The sequence below is a fragment of the Falco biarmicus genome, chromosome 9, assembly GCF_023638135.1.
Source record: "Falco biarmicus isolate bFalBia1 chromosome 9, bFalBia1.pri, whole genome shotgun sequence".
NCBI classification, from domain to species: Eukaryota; Metazoa; Chordata; class Aves; order Falconiformes; family Falconidae; genus Falco; species Falco biarmicus.
In genome coordinates, this window is record NC_079296.1 from 1,730,322 (window position 1) to 1,746,653 (window position 16,332).

The 16,332-nt window shown below is 49.6% G+C and overlaps 1 long non-coding RNA gene across 2 annotated transcripts in view; it reads right to left on the minus strand.

Annotated features, from left to right (window-relative positions):
* LOC130154911 (uncharacterized) overlaps window positions 1-16,332 on the minus strand; it is a 42,788-nt gene that overhangs the window by 5,803 nt on the left and 20,653 nt on the right. The window contains exons 1-3 of one of the 2 annotated variants that reach the window (XR_008823883.1): window positions 12,894-12,979; window positions 12,173-12,220; window positions 10,743-10,862 (exon numbers count right to left, since the gene is read on the minus strand). This is a non-coding gene — a long non-coding RNA (uncharacterized LOC130154911). Of the gene's footprint in view, window positions 1-10,742; window positions 10,863-12,172; window positions 12,221-12,893; window positions 12,980-16,332 lie in introns of those variants that run through there. The other variant, XR_008823882.1, reaches the window with a different exon arrangement.

The window sequence follows — 16,332 nt, forward strand, 5'->3', positions numbered from 1 at the left end:
CATTTAAACCAATTCTTGAGCCTGCTCTTTGCCTTGCTATAGACATAGAAACCAGACACTGGGACTCTGACTATGAAGAGGTGGGATGGGGCAGGTCATGAAGGTCCCTGCAGAATGAGCGTTCTCCACGTGAGGCAAGTACAGAAGGAACGCGATACAATGGGTTTACTTCCATGTGACCACATTTAGCTATCCACTGTCACTCAGTCCCCTCGATCCCCCTGGGCCTTGAGGAGTGAGGAGCAATAGCTGTTAACAACAGCTGCATGGATACTGTCTTAAGAGGGCACCATCCCAATTTTAGTCATGACCCTGACAGCATCCTTTGCTTTCAGACATGTCTTTGGAGCCTTAAGTGCTGATTAGGGCTTACAGCTACTATGTGTGTACTCCAGAGGGGTGTTTTGTACAGTCACAATCTATTTAGTCACAAGTTTCCAGTTCTCTGCTGAGCGGAGGAAAACCTCTAACCCTTGTGCCCCTGAGAATGTGTTCTTTCTTAGCTAGCACTAGCCTGTCCTTGGCTACAACCCTGTCTGCCCAAACACAGACAATCCTTACGTCCAACTTCCACGCTAGGAAAACTTCCTACTGGGTACTGGGCTGCTGCCATGTCCATAGCTGCCCTTGGCAACATAGCATGCTCCAGGCACACGTTACGGAAGGAAAGCCTTGCTGCCGCAGGGTAAGCTTGGTACATTAAACCATGCTTAAGAAGGGTGAGTCACACAACCATCTCCTCTTTTAAGAAAGACTAGCAGCCATGAAACATCTTTACTATTATGTGCCTCCTATGGTCTCAAGATGAAAAGGTGTCCTACTGGGTCCAAGGCTGTCGGAAGCGCTAGAGGGTACAAACACAAAACAGAGGAGAGCCGTGCTGTTCTTCTTGGCCACTTCAAAACTTACATAGCAAGACTGATGTTATGACCCCAGTGACAGTGAATCCTCCTTACTGTGGAACCATGAGTTTTGGCACCCCAGCTGGAATGAGGACATTCAGTTATGTGTTAAGGAAACGGGAGAGTGACCAGGTGTTGGTACCCATGTCGGTGTGAGTTTCTCCTTTAACAGATGGCAGCCCAGATGGGACGCTAAGACACAAGAGGAAGGAGTCAGGAATCTCTTCTGGACGTATCTGTTAACAACGCTCTGCTGCCGGCAACTAGGTGAGATCACCTGATGAGACTTAGACACAGGTAATTCCAGACACAGACCTGAAAGGGCTCCTGTGTTTAAATTTAAAAAAAAAAAAATCACATACAGGTGAGGAAGGTAATAAATTTAATAAGGTTGGGAATATGCCCAGCGTTGAAAGAGGGGGTGCCCCTTGCTGAGGTTTTAGAGAATTGGAAAGATATCCCTGGCACAGGCTTTGCAGAAATGAAAATAGATTATTTTGTGCCAGGACGAATGGCCATTCCTGACTTGTACTGGAGGAGGAGGACCGATGGATATGTGACCTCCTAGAGGAACTTGTAAGCCTCATAAACAAAAAGTTTTGGGAATTATTTTAGAAGACACTGACAGCCAGGATATTGATTATTGGTATATACAGTATCATTGGGCACAGCAAAGAGGTAAATCACCTAAAACAAGGGGAAGCTCACTTGCCTCTACCCCAGAGACAGAGAAAACTGACCTTCCCACTGCAGGAATGTACCCTTTGAGGCTGGAATACATTCGTAACCCCAGAGCAGGACCCGGGGCTCCTCCAGAGGCTCCTTCTGTCAGTCACTGTGGTCATGAGACGTGAACACTGGAGATGGAAATGTGGTCGCTTGGCAGAGTAAAATGCCGAGATGGAGAGAGGATGCTGAAAGATGTGCACAAATGGTATTGGGAATTGTTACAGATTATACTCCCAGCTAGAATGCTAGAAAAACTCTGAGAGTATTATTCCAAATGGAACAGGGGGAAAGAATTTTTCAGAAAGATAGAAAAACTGCTCAGAGAAGACAAGGACTTAATCCTTGGCCCAAACAAGATCCTAATTGGCAGCCTCTGTTACTTTCTAATACTTTAGCATGGTTTTTTTGTGGAAGTTCAGGACATAGGCAATGGGAATGCCCACTTTGCCCGACAATCTCAGAACAAGGATTGACACCCCCACATCATCCATGGCCTCACTCACAACAGATGAATAAGATTCTCGAGGAACTGCTGAGAGATGAACCTGGAAGGAACAGGGGTAAATGAGTGTGGACAAACTGCTGCAAAGGTAAATGGAATTCTATTCAATTTTTTTATCAGAAGAAACAAGTTATTGCTAAAGGGGTAGTAGGCAAGGAGGTGAAATACCTTTTGACACCCCTTCCAACTGTTTTAGCTGGAAAAATTGCATAGGGAAGATTCATAGTTTCTCCTAATTACCCGATATCATTATTAGGGAGACACCTGTTGCAGGAAATGTGGGACACTGGTATCTCAAGGGCCTGACGGGATTTGCTTAATCCCTATGGTTTCTGAAATTGTGCATGTTTTAAAAAAATAAAGAACTTCATTTTTAAATACCATTGGGATTGAATGCAGTTCCCTGGGAATTGTGGAGTACCTTGAGTGAGGATGTGAGATTATTAGTATCAGCAGGACTGGTGGTAATAAAAACAAAAGGAGGGACTCTCCCCTCTATTAAACAGTATCCTGTTGTTGCAGAAGCAATCCCAAGCATTCAAAAACAACTTTATTTTTTCCTGAAAAAAAAGAGGAATTCTCAGAGAATGCCAAAGCCCTTACAATACCCCAATTTTACCTGTAAGCAAGCACAGAATAGATGAAGATTGGACTCCAGAGTATAGATTTGCTCAGGATCTGTGTGTGGTGAATGAGCATGTTACCTCACCCGATAGTTCCAGAGTCTAATTTAATACTTACTCAGATACCACCGTCGGCAAACTCTTCTAACAATCTTAAAACCCTAAATTTTTCAGGACATTCTACTTTAGTTCAATATGTGGATGATCCTTCTAGCCAGTCATACAGAAGAAGAATGTGCGAGAGACACTGAATACCTGTGTATATGACTTGCAAAAAAGGGATGCCGCGCATCTCTATCCAAATGAGAACTTTTGTCTAGGACAGCTTATTGTTCTTGTAGTCTAGAACCAGTAATTAAAGGAACTCCCCTCTGTATACGGGCTACAGCAACTGCTGCTGTGCTAGTGGAAAGAACTCTGACTGCTGTCCTGGGACACCCCCTGACAGTATGTGTACCCCATTAAGTGAAAATACTTTTGAACCAACATACAGAAAAAACACTTTCTCAATAAAGTGATAAAGTACACACTGATATGAAGCAGTGCTTTTACCTGCAGACAGTGTGAGACTTGAAAGATGTAATAACCTTAATGCCACTGCCTACAGAGGGAGAAAAAGATGATCACAATTGTTAACAAGGGGTAACCACAACAAGTAAGCCATGAGATGATTTAACAGATCAACCTTTAGGTAATCCAGATTTGAGGTTTTTTACAGATGGATCATCATACTGTGAAGAAGGCTGGCACTGTACTGGATACACGGTTACTAGAGATTCAAGTTTTGCTGGCCAGACCTTTACCTCACAATCTAGGTGCACAAGGTGCAGAAGTTGTTTCCTCTCACTGAGGCTGCAAAATACGCACTTGGACTGCAAGTTAACTTTTACACAGGCTCTCAGTACGCATTTGGAGCTTGTCATGCTACAGGTATGTTATGGAAGAGTGTGGGTTTCTTACCTCCTCAGGTAAGACCACAGCACACGGAACTTTAACTGAAGAATTATTGGAAGCAATACAAGTGCCCATAGAATTGGCAGTGATTTACGTAAAGGCTCATACCAACTGCCGAGACAATGTATCTCAAGGAAATGCCTTGGCTGATGAAGCAGCAAAAGCTGCTGCATGGCAAGTGACTTGAGCAGTGACTCTGATTCTGACTGAGCAGGGTAAGGCTGAACTCCCAGATGGAACTCATCTCTACGAAGATCGACCCGAAGAAGAAACACAGACCTGGGAGAAACTAGGAGCACAACAACGGGACAGGCAGTGGCTATTAGGAAGTAAACCACTACTTCCAAAGAGGTATTTACTACCTATCACTTGCTGGCAGCACAACAGAGCTCACGAAGGGCCAGAAAGTATTGCTCTTGAAATCCAACAACTGTGGGCAACCCCTGGAATTTATGCAGCAGCCAAAAGAATTTGTGAGGGCTGTTGGCTATGTAAAGAATCTGCCTCTTTAAGAATGAAGACACTGCTGGGAAAGACACCTTCAGCAACAAAAGAATCCTTTTCAAAACCTTCAGACTGATTATGCTGAAATGCCTGAAGTAACGGGGTTCACATATTGTTGTTGTTGATCAATTGTCAGGGTGGGCGGAAGCTTTCCCTACTCAGAAAAATGACTCAAAAACAGTTGTTAAAGCTCTCTTAAAGGAAATTATTCCTAGATAGGGAGTTCCAGAGCTAACTAATTCTGACAGGGCACTCATTTTTCTGCAGCTGTATTAAAACAGATTTATCATTTGTTAGGAATTCGATCACAATTACAAACTCCCTATCATCCAGAATCCTCAGGACAGGTAGAGAGGATGAATAGAACTCTCAAAGAGAAATTTATCAGTCTGTAAACAGACTAGGTTAAAAAGACATGAAGCGTTAAATTCAGGTTTACGGGATGTAAGAAACACTCCCAGGCAGCCAATTGGAATTTCTCCGGCAGAAATTCTTTTTGGAAGGACTATAGCACTACCAGGAACTTATGTCACAAAGACAAGTTTGTTGAATGGAGGTGAACAGGTAACCCGATTTTTATTGTGTTTGCGGAATTCTTTTTCAGATTTGAGAAACCACGCATATTGGTATCCAGGAATTAACATCTTTGTTCCCTGACCTATCAACATGGTTAAAGAAACGGATAGTTACAATACCTGTTGTGATCTTTATAGTTGTGTCTGTGATTGCACTAATGCAATGTTCTGTAACTTGTGTGACTGGCTTAGTAGCAAAGTTACAAGAAAGAACTTAGTTTAATAGCTGAGATATTCCGTACCTGAAATGGAAATAATAAGACAGAAGGAGAAAATCATTAAAAGAAAATGTATTTTGAATGAAGGAATGTAAAGTGCTGAACCAGCTAAATGGCAGTTCTTCTGCTCTTGCATTTCCTAGATAAATCCTTCCCTCTTGCACTGCTCTATGCTATCCGGGTTCCCAAAGGTCCAGCCTCGTCGCCTGTATGCTTCTCTGACATCGTCACAAGTATCGCAGCACCTGCAAGAGCACAGTCATCATCTTATCATCTTTACAGCAATAAAGAGACACTCCAGCTCAGGACTCCGATCCCCGGTGGATTTCATTTCAACAAATCAACAAAGCAAACATCAGGGACTGGACACCGAAAGGTGGTCTAACGCTCCTGAAGGAGCTTGAGCTTCCCGACGTACTTTTTGAGATTTTGGCAGGAGGACGCAAGCTGCTTTAATGCAGCGCTTAAGTCTGAAGAGGACTTTAGCCATCCATTCAGACAGCCAAGTCAATCCTCGGCAAAGAAATTTGCTGCAGAAACGACATCAGTCTCCCACAGTTCTGAGCAGCTTGGAACTTGCCCACGTGAACAAAGCATCTGCCTGTGTCTGTTCCTCCCTTCCTCTGTTTTAAGGGCAAGACTGCCGACATTGCCGTTAACCCTGCCTCCAAACTTTCTTCCTTGCTCTTCTACCTCTGGACAACATCTTCGCTCACCACAAAAAAAAAACCACAACAATTGTCTGTCTTGGTTCCGTGTTGCGCTGGACAAGACAAAAAGTTGAAGGCCGGAATCATGAATCCCTCAAGATGGAAACTTCTCTGGGGAAGGACGCAACTTGACAGATGGCCGCGATTGAGAGACGGGACGCAGCTTGATGCAAGCAAGCGTCACTTCAATTAGCCTAACAGCATTATTATATACACATAAGCAATTGTTACATCTTATTCCGATTAGTTATAGAATACGCAAGTTTTTGGACCATGTGGCAACTCGCGCGAAGATCTCACACTAGCTATTTAGCAATTCAGCAACAGTTCAACAATTCAACAATGTCTGCAGTTCTTGCACCACCTCCTCGAGCAAACTGACAAACCGACCACCTTATTTCTCGGATAGTCTCAACTTGGCATTTAGTCCCCGTTTCTATACCCTTCAGTAATTTCTCATGTCCCTTATCACCAGGGCTTGAGGCCCACAAGCTCAAGCACCTTCCTTTCAACTAACCGATTGTTACTTGTGGTCCTGCTTCCCAGGCCCCCTCCTGCAACAGATGTGACAAACTAAGTTACCACACGGAGCTAATAATAGCTAAGGATAGTCCAGAACCTGCAGACTATCACGAATCCATTCTTACACAAATTTGCAGGTAGAAGGAATGAGAAACACCAGATGACACCCGTCGTTTGTGTGAGTGATAGGCGTCTGGTCTTTGCTCCCATAAGGATGCAAAGCCTGCAGCAGAAGCGAGAAGGCAAAGCCATAACCGGGTTTTGTTCCGAGACAGCTCGCAGAACGGTGAAATAGTTTGCACAGCTCCCCTCTGGACACCAAGCAATCCCAGAAAAGGTTCCGTTTGCTAAGATACAATCTTTGCGCTACTGCCCTTGAACAGGCACGCAGACAAAACAGACAACCTAACTCTGCACGCTCTTAACAAATCGTGAGTGCAGCACAGGCATACTAAAACACAACAGCTCTCCCCATTCTACGAACAGGTGCCCAGGAGGATTTCACTGCACGGACTTTCACAGACATTTTGGAAAAGAAAAAAAACCAAACCCAACACGTATGCCACATTAGCTGTACCGATTCAAGCACTAAGAAGATGGAAAGGTTACCGAATGTCCTCCGCCTCTGCCCCGTAACAGCTTTCACGGCAATCAGCATCCAAAGCATTTGGATCAAACGCCTTTTCTTCTTCTTTCCCCAGTTCTAACACAACAGAGGACTCAAGGTGACGAGGCACGTCTAGAAACACTATCCTGTACTTCCGCTCTACGCCCAGTAACTGTTCTACACATGAATGAAATGATCTTGTGTCAGAATCTGCACATCCTGCACCCGAAGCTCACCTGAAAGAACGCATAGAGCCTGTTGAGCTGCAAAGTAAGATCAAGAAGCAGAGCAGCACTTGCCATCTGAAGAACACCCTCCACAGAAAGAGCCAGCCACCCGAAAGCCTTGCTGGGGCGCCGGTCAGATGTTGCTTGCACAAAGGCTTTGTTAAGACTTTGTCTAAAGCAGACCCAAACAGCAAGTTGCAACTGATACCGGACCTGTTACACAAACACCACTTCAAATAGCAGACAACAGCGTGTAACGCGTAATCCCGTCCCAAGATACACAGGGAACACAGTTATACATTGCTGCGGAGCTAGATCAGCGTGGGAATCTCCCAAGCGGAAAACTGACACTCAGTCCTCCAGAAAAACGGTGCTGACAACGCACACACATGAACCACTGGCTTGCTAGAATCTCCAAGGAATTTCTGTCTTTGTCACGACTTTACAATTCTGCCAGTGCCTGTGCCGCCTGTGTGTTGAATGCACAGCCACAGTACAGCTGGGGCACAAACCCGCGGAGTTTTATGTTCTTAAGTGCAGAAGGCTGCAGAGGGACTCGTAAAAGAGGAGATGAGAGCTGGTGACAGCTGAAACCCGCCAAAGGGCAAGACATGCCTCCAGAAAACTCAAACAGGACCTCTGTTTTTCCAAAAACCAAAACAAATACCAAAAGGTCCGCAAGCTTTGGAGCTCGGAATAAGCGAGCCAAGGAACTGCACATCTAAAATTTTCAAGACCACGGGTTCCTATTAGGAGAGGCCCCTGAAAACCAGGCCGTTTCACTCACGAATCCTGAAGGACAGGACCAAGTCTGCTGGATTACAAAAGCCCTCTAAGGCTCACTGTCTAGGCACCGCCACACTACCCTCTTACGAGCCTCAAGAAGGTGGCTTCTTGGATAACTAAGGCCGGGGCAGGTGATAACGCAGACACTGCTGAGGGGACAAAAATGTTATCGGGACCCTCTTTGCGGAGATTGGGAGGCAGACCAGGTGGACAGAAGTGAGTATTAAAGACATCTGTATTAGCCACGGAGCCACGGGGGGGGGGGGGGGGGGGGAAGAGAGATTTAAATTAGAAAGTATGAAATATGCATAAAATCAATCATTAACCTCGCTTCTTTCATCAAATACTTTATGGTAGTCATGACCAAGCAAATACGAACTTTTAGGAAAGTATACCCATTCTTAAACCACTGTACCAGACTCACTTTCTACAGCTTCCAACATTCAAACAAGTTGAAAGTACGCTTAAGAATTCAACCAGTATGGGTTTTGATCCTGTAATTACACTAAAAGATAGTGTCAGGAAGAATGCAGCTTAATAATTCCTACGCTTTGTCAAAGCCATGATTCCTGCCATTTGAAGAACACCACCTGTACAACACACGGCGTCTTTCAAGATACAGCAACTAGTAACAGCTTTCCGAATGTAATCGGTAGCTGCCCCGTCGAGTTGTCTCCGAGAGCACCCAGAGGTACCGCACACAGCTTAGATACCATAAAGAAACCGCAGTACGTAAAACCCCACATGCAAAGTTTCATGCTGTTACCATGGTCCTCCACTTGCATGCAGATATGACACACGACGCTGGAAAACTCGGCCCGTGTTAAAAGGAAGGAAGCGGTAAATGACAATAATAAAAAAATTAAACATTCAACCCTCTATCGCCATCCAATGGGAATTAATGAGATGACATCCCGGCACAGAACGCCGCCTACCACAGAAATCATTAAGCTATTACCTATTTTAGTGCAACTATGATCAGGAAAAGCCTCCACATACTACTCCATAACACTTAAGGTCAATGGTAAAGAAAATGTATTTTTAACTAAGAAATTTAAAGCGCCGAAGCAGCTAAGTGGCAGAACCAGGCCTCGTCCCTAGCGTAGCCCTCGTCCAAGGGTGGTTTAAAACCCAGTCCAGTTGATCAGTGGGAGAACAGAGAAACAACAGATGACCAATTTGTGCACACAGGCACCCTCAGAAACGCCAGTGTTTTTAGAAAATTTAGTAAACGAATTGCTTGTTCAAAGACGAAGCGCGCTTGAAGGAGCATGTGAGTTAAAGCAGGCAGAAAGAAGATCACGACTCGAGGAGGAGCTAGGAACTGAGAAGATGCATCACCTGGGACAGAGTCAGGCGATGGATCTGCAGCACCGACAGGACCAAAGGAAACGCCTACAAACTTCAGATGTTGACTAATGGTTTGACACGTGTATATAAGCTGTGCTGTATCCCTTGGTTCTCTGCCACTCACTGGGCTGGTGGCCCAGCTCTGACTTGTGACTCAAGCAAGCCCAGCTGGTACCTACGACGGTGTAAATTTTTCCTTTAACAGACAATACTGCTACAGTTGCACCTCAAATAACTGACCGAACAGCAAGTGTTACTAACAGAAACTGAGAATCCTAGAGTTTCACCAAGACGGGTGGACACTTCCAATCTAAACATGCCACACTGGTGATGGAAATCAAACCAGCCACGGCCCTTTTCCAGACGGCAGAAGAAATCGCTTGTTGCGGGCAGTGGAACTTGATTGCTTTCAAAATGCCTCTCCTGGATGAGACTGTTTGCTCCCTGCAAGTTTCTCTTCCTCTCTGTTGATAATGTAAGGAGCGAGAACAACCGGTTCAGACCGGAGTAATCCCAGCGGGGGCTGGCAACACAAGTAAGGCAGGAGGCCTACATGTGGCAACAGAGAATTAGATACAGAAAAGCGGGGTTTGGACCCCAGACATCACATTCGTAACGCCACAGCCTCCGAATACAGAAAGGCTGCTAAGTGGCACAACAGCAAGAACTCCATCACCACATTCCCATGACAACAGGAGAAGCTCTCGTACCTACCCACTGTTCAGCTCTTGGCTTAGTTTAGCCTTTCAGCTTCAAGAACAGAAAAGTTAAATCCGAGTTACAACAAATCAGCAAACTTAGTTCATGCCAATACACGGCACTACACTATCTCCCAGAACAGATAATAAGGAGCTCACGTTTTAGAAAGACAAAGTCGGGACAGCATTACCATTCCATTGCAACACTACCAGAATCGTTCCTGGTTTGTATTCAAGTAAAACAATTAAGTCATAACATGTAAAAAATGCAGACGAGAGGTTTATGTAGCAGAGGACCACTTACTCCAACTTGTAACTAAATACATTTCAGTCGATACATCAGTTATCAGGTATGCATTAACACACACAAAGTAAACGCAGTAAGATGATAGTTTAGGCTTAAGGGTCAAGTCCAGTGGAGCCTTCCCTGGAGAGAGGCTCTTTCCTCGAACCAGCTCGTCCCACCTGTCAGCCTCCTAGGCTTTAAAGATGCAACCCGAGTCAAGTTTTGCCAGAACAGCTGCTTGATTCCTAGTAGGAAAAGCCTAGCCACTCAGCAGCTTTGCTCCTGAAATGCATCAACGAGTCCCTCTCTCAGTTTCAGAGGGACCAGGCAAAGACTTGCCTCGCAAAAGTACCGAGCATTATACACACACACGAGCTTGTCTGATCTGCCAGGGTAATAGATTTGTGTCCTATAAACTCTTCAAGAGTTTGTGGTGTTTAAAACACTGTGAATTCAGCCGTCCCTTGTTCCCATGAATCTCACAGCAGGCATACGGCGATGGAAAGACTAAGAGAACATGCATCCAACAATGGCAGAATAGCATCTTACCGTGTCTCTCTGCTTCTGGAGTCACACGATTGGCAGCTTTATCCAAGCGTTGTTTAATCGGCTTGTGCTCTACGTCCAGCTGCTGCTCGCCTGCTACGTCCATGGCATCGATGCTCAAATCTGAAAGCAGCGAGCAAGGAAAGCGGTCTATGAACACGCAAGTGTTACGGCCTGCGGCAAGCTGAGGAAGTGCAAAGACAGAACCTTTCAGCCAGCAGGGTAAAAACGTGCCAAACCGGGAGAGCGTGTACTGCTAGGGCCAAGTGACCTACAGGGAATAAAACGCACGATGCAGCAGGCTAGATGGCCCTCTCGGGTACAGGGTTTGGTGTCCCAGAAGGACCGTTTCCCACTTCCAAGAAAGCGCTACCCTGAAAGGTAGACGCGCTTAGGGCAAAAAGCCAAAAGCAAACCCCTCAAAGCCCAGAACCATTTTCAGGAACACAGGAGTTAAGACTAAAATTGGTTGAAAGCTGCCTCCTACCTCTTCCCCCACCACCTTTCCCCCTTCAACATCAACACATTTCCTGCTGATCCCTTTTCACAAAAAAAGATTGAGGCCTGTGCTGTCAGCTCGGTATCGAAGCACCACGATGCGCTCGCCGGCTACACGCTCTCTTAGAAGGCCGACAGCTTCTCCGCACGCAACGGCCGAGGCTTCCAGTCTCTCTGGCCTTCCCACGCCCTGTTAAACGTGAGGAAGGCAAAGACCGATAACAACTCGGGGGGTCAGGAGGAAGTCAAGATGCACTACATCTAGAGCCCAGCGCATTACCACAACAGAACAAGAGGCAGGAACGATCTGTAGACAGGCAGATAACATGCACGGCAGTAATACCCAGTCAGACTTGCAGGACTTCCAGTCACTTCATCCCACAAAACTTTGTTTTGAATTTAGTTAAAAGGTAATCAGATTCTTAACGCTCGTTCTGCTTTTACAACTTCTGGAGAAAGGCTAACCCGTGGCATTGGCATTACAGTCACAATTCAAGTACAAAAACCACGGCAAAGCTGTGCCTTGCCAAGTGACTTCCAAAGCAGGCTCTCCAGCCTTTCAACAAGGCAGTCAAATCTGGAGTCCCAAGGGAACTCTGTGCCAGCTCTGCCAGTACGGCTGAGCTCTCTGACAAAGTACACCGCCATGCAGAAAGGTAAAGTGGGTTTATACCTCAGGCTCGTTTACAATCCAGAAAAATAATACTGCCCGACTGGGCGTGCTGGTTTAAGCGCCCAGCAGGCCTGGCTGCGTAACCACGAGCGACCACCAATTCCTCCCAGTCTGCTGCCCAAGCAGCAGCGCAGCACTCTGAAGCAGCGGGCACACTCGAGGACCTCGCGGGCCCTCGGCAGCTACAGACGTTACCCCTCCACAGTCAGCAGTCCGACTCACAAGCACAAGGCATATGTGGAAAAGTAACATCTAGACTGACCTCCAGTTTAGCTCCCCTTGACTTGTCAGCGTACGGTTCCGGACGAACCTAGGTACAAAGAAAAAACAAGAGCCCCGTTTCACTCGGAAGCAAATCAAAAGGCCTCTCCCCTTCGGCTGCTCTGGCCCAGGAGCTTGCCTGTGTCAAGACACAGGATCAGCGAGACACCTCCCAGCCCTCCCCGGTAGCTAAGCGCTTGCCGTTTTGTAATGCTTTTTAGAGAAATCAGCAATCGGGGGCGACGGGTGGGGATCCCACCGCCGGCTTCCTTTTCTTTCTCTCGCCTGCAGACGGCGGGAAGAGGCGCCTGAGCCACCCCCCTGCGACAGCGTTACAGCAGGCCCAAGGCAGCCTCTGCGGCCCGCGGGGGCCGGCAGCCCCAGCCCGCTGCCACGGCCACGGCCAGCGGCTGGGGGAAAGACGAAGCCCCGCGCAGAGCTGCTGCGGCGGCTGCCCGGGCAGCCCGGAGGCGGCGGGGGGGTGCGCCGAGAAAAAAAAAAAAAAGCAGCACCGCGAGGAGCCCGCTGACCACCGTCGCTGCCGGGGAGTCGAGAACCGCCGGCAGCCCCGCCGGTCCCGGGCCGCCCCAGCCGCCACCAGGCGCTCCCCGCCGCGCCGAGCGCCGGCCCGCCACGCCCCCCCCGGCCGGCCGCTGCCCCCCGGCGAGGCCCGGGCCCGGGCTCGCCCGCGGCCCCCGGCCGCCCTCAGCCCGCCCGCTCACCCAGCGCGCCGCCGCACGTCCCGGCCCGAAAGCCTTCCAGGCTCCCGGGGAAGGCCCCGCACCGCCACAGCCGCTCCAGGGCGCCGCGTGGCCGGGAATAAACCCACCTTCCTACGCCCACGGCCGCCGGCCCCGCCCACGCCCACCGGCCCCGGCCCCGGCCCCGGCCCCGGCCCCGGCCCCGGCCCCGGCCCGCCGCGCAGCGCGGCCGGAACCGGCCGAGGAGGGTCTGGGGCTCCCGCTCTGCGCCGGGGCGCGAAGGGGCTCGGTGCCACCGCGGGCTCCTCCGAGCCGGCCCCCGGGCCTCTGCGGGGGCCGCCCGCGGGGTGCGGGCTGCGCCGAGAGCGGCTACCGGGCGCGGGGGGAGAGGCAGGCGTAGGAAAGACCCCGCTCCCTTGGCCCACCTGCACCCCTTCGTTCTGGTAACACCTCGCTTTCCCGTCACAGGGAACGGCTATGAAGTCAAGAGGTTAAATCGTGCAACAGCTCGAGATGGCTTACTTGTGCAAGGAAAAAAAATGTGCACGAGCTTTTCCTAAGCCACATATATTTGCACCACTGCTTCTTCCTACTCAAAAAAAGTGCAGTCCCGCAAAATCTCTTCTATTTGAAAAGAGGACAATTTGACATTGCTGTTACTAACAGATGCTTCCAAATGCAAACAGAGCAAATGCACCCCCTCTTTCCCACAGCAAAATAGAACGTGTCTCTGGGGTGGGCACAAGACGGGAACCCTGTGATGCTGCAGCCTTTCTGCTGCAGGAGAAGAAGGTTCGGAGGCTGCTCCAGCTTCTGAGCTTCCACAACAGCAGCTTTGGGCTGCTAGTACAACAGCCCAACATTCCTGTGGAAGCTGAGTAAGCTCGGTTTTGCTTAGCTAACGACTACAGAGTCGTTCTTCTGAAGCAAGCAGTGGAGTCATAGTGTACTGCCCGTGTGGGTTAGTGTCCCATAACCAAGGGGAAAAGCACGTCTGCCATCCTGCTCTTGTGCCTGAGCTCCAGCAACTAGCAAACTAGCTGTCCGATATAAAAGTTGACTAATGAGTTGGTAAGTGTATAGAAGCTGCGCTGTATCCCTCGGGTCTCTGCCACTCCCTGGGGTGGTGGCCCAGCTCTGAGTTGTGACTAAAGCAAGCCCAGTGGCACCCACGTGTGTGTGAGTTTCTCCTTTAACAACAGCAATCGCTGGGGCTTATATGTAGGACCCCACCAGCCACCCCCCACCCCCCTCCGTGCCTTGTGCCGTCTTTTCCCCCCACTGTTGTCTCTCCCTCGCTAACGGGGTGGAGGCACGGACAGGAAGAACCACGAACCACCCGACTGTTAAAGCCATCAGATGCAAAGGATTTAACGGCTCGAGCCACGCGGGTGCTTTGTGGTACGGAGGCAGCGCGTAATGGTGGCTGGGCTGCGAGTGGGCAAAGGGCAGAGCGAAGCGGACCCTGCAGCCGCAGCGAGCAGCTCCCGTGGCCGGGCGGTGTGAACCGGGCCGAGATCCCGGCCCGTGCTCAGCACCGGGTCGGTGGGGCGCTGCAGCCACCTGGCGGCCAGTTGTCAGTACTGCAGCAGCCTGGTTGGTGGAGCGCTGGTCACAGGGCCGTGATCACCAGGTTGCAGGCTCGTGCTCCATTCTTCTGATGCTTTCCAGTCTTTCTCTTGCCTGCTTCCTTATTTCTAGTGTTTTGGAATAAGTTCAGGGAGCTCTGTCTGCAACTGGTGGCAAGCTCTGGACAGAAGGAGTGCTCTCCCTTGCAGAGCGGGTAGCTGACTGAGGGAGGAGGAGAACAAACCACCACGAGTCTCCAGTGATGCTGCACAAAGTCTTTAATGAGAAGGAGGAAATGCAGTGGCACAGAACAGACTCCAAGACACATGTCTGCAGGGTTCAGGGAGGTACAGAGGGAGAACGGCCCATTTCCCAAGGACAAACTCCACACAAAGCGCTTGCCTTTTCCCATTCTGCTCTAGCTGGTGGCAATCCCAGGCCACCAAGAGCAGTCCCTAACTCCAGCACCCTCCTCCCTCTCATCAGGAGATTCAGCAAAGTAGAAGAGAATGAGCCCTTTCTCGAGGGGCTCAGAGAAAACCAGTTTACGAGCCAGAGGAGACACGGCAGGGGTGGGGGGGTGGGGGGTGCTGCCATACAGCGAGGAGCAGCGGGCACGGGTCCGTCCTGCCAGGTGGAATAAGGACACCCAGCCTGCCTTTAAGGCAAGGGAATGCTCGAGCTGCTGCAGGGTTTCTGTCTTCCTTCCCACTCCAAAGGGGGTGATCCGCCATCTTCAGCAGTTCAGACTGCAGCGGGGGATAGGCAGACACAGCCCTGACCCCCCCAGACCAAAGGAGCCCCCAGAAGAGATGGGAACCCCCCCAGCGCTGAGGGAGCTCCCAACAGCAGCTGACAGAGAGGATCCCACGGCCGTGCTCTGAGGGAAGGAGGTGAGGATGGGGCCCGGCAGGGTCACCACCACCGGGGAGGCCTCAATGGCCACGATCGAGTCTGCGCAGCGGGCGACACAGGGCTCACTGCAGCTGCTTGCAAGAGGGGTCGGGCCCGAAGCGCCGCAGGGGCGTGGAGGGCAGGGTCTGAAGCAAGACATCTCTCGGTGAGGGAGGCAAAGCTGAAACACAGAGCAGGCAGTGAGCACGAACCTCGGTATCGGTCTGCCCTTCCTTTCCTCAGCTCTCTCCACGGACACACTTTGTTTTAAAAACGGACAGCGTGCCTAGGTGTGCCACGACCCTCATTGTGCCCTGCAAGTGGCACGGCACGGGAAGGCTGACTCACTTTTGGAGTAGGAGCCAGCAGAGTGGGTTTCAAGCACCTGTGGAAAGACTGATCGTACCCCCATCTTATCCATACTGCAGAAAAAACACTGCACTGAAGAAGGTGCTGGATGCACTGGGGCATTTGGTTAGAGACCATCTGCTGGTGGCAGAAGTTCTGTTGGGCAGACCTCCCTGCTGCTGAGCCCCATTGATCCCCTTCTGCTGGAAAGAACCCCCCCTCTTCCCCAGCCAGCCCCATCAAAAGGGAAAGAGGTGACAGCCCTTAAAGAGTTCTATTGCAGGGCCAACATGAGGCAGCCCAGGGATCAACCTGAGCAGCCACCATGACAGCCGTTCAGCCCACAGCGAGAGATGGAGCGGACTCAGGCTTACCTCGTTCGTCGAGGAAAGGGAGGCAAGAGAGGAGGATGCAGGGCCTGGAGCAGCGCAGGCTTTTATGCTGTGTCCCAGGGCCCTGGGGGGGCACTGACATTCCTTCCTCATGAAGCATCTGAAAACCCAGTAGTTATTGCTTGCTGAGGCCTTGCTGGTGATTAAGCCCTTGCCTCTTTCATCTGAAGTGTTTTGCTCCTGCTGCATATCGTCTAACATCAATATAATTAATTTGTGTCCAAACTTGCTAAGACCAATTGGCTTGGTGTTCTCAG